Raw genomic sequence first — 2500 nt, forward strand, 5'->3', positions numbered from 1 at the left:
TTATAGGAGAGCTATAGGATGCTCCCTTGCTCCCTATTTAGTGCATGACTTAACCTCCAGTGTGCCGTCTGTCTGCACTGGTCTCAGAACAGTTATAGAGAGCTATAGGATACTCCCTTGCTCCCTATTTAGTGCATGACTTAACCTCCAGTGTGCCGTCTGTCTGCACTGGTCTCAGAACAGTTATAGGAGAGCTATAGGATACTCCCTTGCTCCCTATTTAGTGCATGACTTAACCTCCAGTGTGCTGTCTGTCTGCACTGGTCTCAGAACAGTTATAGAGAGCTATAGGATACTCCCTTGCTCCCTATTTAGTGCATGACTTAACCTCCAGTGTGCTGTCTGTCTGCACTGGTCTCAGAACAGTTATAGGAGAGCTATAGGATACTCCCTTGCTCCCTATTTAGTGCATGACTTAACCTCCAGTGTGCTGTCTGTCTGCACTGGTCTCAGAACAGTTATAGAGAGCTATAGGATGCTCCCTTGCTCCCTATTTAGTGCATGACTTAACCTCCAGTGTGCCGTCTGTCTGCACTGGTCTCAGAACAGTTATAGAGAGCTATAGGATACTCCCTTGCTCCCTATTTAGTGCATGACTTAACCTCCAGTGTGCCGTCTGTCTGCACTGGTCTCAGAACAGTTATAGGAGAGCTATAGAATGCTCCCTTGCTCCCTATTTAGTGCATGACTTAACCTCCAGTGTGCTGTCTGTCTGCAATGGTCTCAGAACAGTTATAGGAGAGCTATAGGATACTCCCTTGCTCCCTATTTAGTGCATGACTTAACCTCCAGTGTGCCGTCTGTCTGCACTGGTCTCAGAACAGTTATAGAGAGCTATAGGATGCTCCCTTGCTCCCTATTTAGTGCATGACTTAACCTCCAGTGTGCTGTCTGTCTGCACTGGTCTCAGAACAGTTATAGAGAGCTATAGGATGCTCCCTTGCTCCCTATTTAGTGCATGACTTAACCTCCAGTGTGCCGTCTGTCTGCACTGGTCTCAGAACAGTTATAGAGAGCTATAGGATACTCCCTTGCTCCCTATTTAGTGCATGACTTAACCTCCAGTGTGCCGTCTGTCTGCACTGGTCTCAGAACAGTTATAGGAGAGCTATAGGATACTCCCTTGCTCCCTATTTAGTGCATGACTTAACCTCCAGTGTGCTGTCTGTCTGCACTGGTCTCAGAACAGTTATAGGAGAGCTATAGGATACTCCCTTGCTCCCTATTTAGTGCATGACTTAACCTCCAGTGTGCCGTCTGTCTGCACTGGTCTCAGAACAGTTATAGAGAGCTATAGGATACTCCCTTGCTCCCTATTTAGTGCATGACTTAACCTCCAGTGTGCCGCCTGTCTGCACTGGTCTCAGAACAGTTATAGGAGAGCTATAGGATACTCCCTTGCTCCCTATTTAGTGCATGACTTAACCTCCAGTGTGCTGTCTGTCTGCACTGGTCTCAGAACAGTTATAGGAGAGCTATAGGATACTCCCTTGCTCCCTATTTAGTGCATGACTTAACCTCCAGTGTGCCGTCTGTCTGCACTGGTCTCAGAACAGTTATAGGAGAGCTATAGGATACTCCCTTGCTCCCTATTTAGTGCATGACTTAACCTCCAGTGTGCCGCCTGTCTGCACTGGTCTCAGAACAGTTATAGGAGAGCTATAGGATACTCCCTTGCTCCCTATTTAGTGCATGACTTAACCTCCAGTGTGCTGTCTGTCTGCACTGGTCTCAGAACAGTTATAGGAGAGCTATAGGATACTCCCTTGCTCCCTATTTAGTGCATGACTTAACCTCCAGTGTGCCGTCTGTCTGCACTGGTCTCGGAACAGTTAGAAATGCATCTTATTTTCAGCTTTTGCATGAACTCATTTATTCTGAATGTGATAATGACAGTAAATATAGAAATGCATTTATTAATGTTAATAAATAGAATCATGTTGTACAGTGATAACAAAATAAATATAACTATATATATATATATTAAAATGAAGCTAAATGATCCACAGATGTGTTTATGTTGAACGTGTTTTTACAGCTTTGATTAAATGCGGTATGAGTTTCCACATATGTGGACATGTTTATCAGCTGACTCCCAAAACTACAGTTTCTCCTCTTTACCACCAAACATGTTTCAATGAAAACACTTAAGAGATGTCTTCCCAGAGGCACTTTTGTTGATGCTGGCGTGCTGTTGTGTCACGTGACTCTAAATGACAGTCTAGAGTCTTGTTAACAGTATTCAGTCAGTTTTTATTTTATTTCAATTATGCATTACGTAAGGAAAGTCAGAATACTATGTCCACCCATGTGGATGTGCGGTCGCACGAGGTTGAAATAAATGACACTTGTCTTGATATTTTGTGATGCAATTCTTTTTGGGGTTACTGTATTCATGTTACATGTCAATTAAAGAGATGACAGATAGACAAAGGACAACTTTCAAACAGTCCAAATCTCAACACACTGTATTACTGGCCTTTTCAGTCAGTTTGACACA

General features: G+C 43.8%; 1 protein-coding gene and 1 long non-coding RNA gene across 4 annotated transcripts in view; one reads left to right on the forward strand and one right to left on the reverse strand.

The window, feature by feature from the left end:
- The window catches only part of LOC127620651 (uncharacterized), a 2083-nt gene extending 178 nt beyond the window's left edge, over nucleotides 1-1905 (reverse strand). Inside the window, exons 1-5 of the long non-coding RNA XR_007967778.1 lie at nucleotides 1703-1905; nucleotides 1519-1610; nucleotides 969-1334; nucleotides 329-420; nucleotides 1-237 (exon numbers count right to left, since the gene is read on the reverse strand). The exon at nucleotides 1-237 is cut by the window's left edge and continues 178 nt beyond it. This is a non-coding gene — a long non-coding RNA (uncharacterized LOC127620651). The remainder of the gene's footprint in view (nucleotides 238-328; nucleotides 421-968; nucleotides 1335-1518; nucleotides 1611-1702) is intronic.
- LOC127620638 (FYVE, RhoGEF and PH domain-containing protein 3-like) overlaps nucleotides 1-2500 on the forward strand; it is a 64070-nt gene that overhangs the window by 43511 nt on the left and 18059 nt on the right. The window lies entirely within an intron of this gene.

The sequence above is a fragment of the Xyrauchen texanus genome, chromosome 27 (genome assembly GCF_025860055.1).
Source record: "Xyrauchen texanus isolate HMW12.3.18 chromosome 27, RBS_HiC_50CHRs, whole genome shotgun sequence".
Lineage (NCBI taxonomy): Eukaryota > Metazoa > Chordata > Actinopteri > Cypriniformes > Catostomidae > Xyrauchen > Xyrauchen texanus.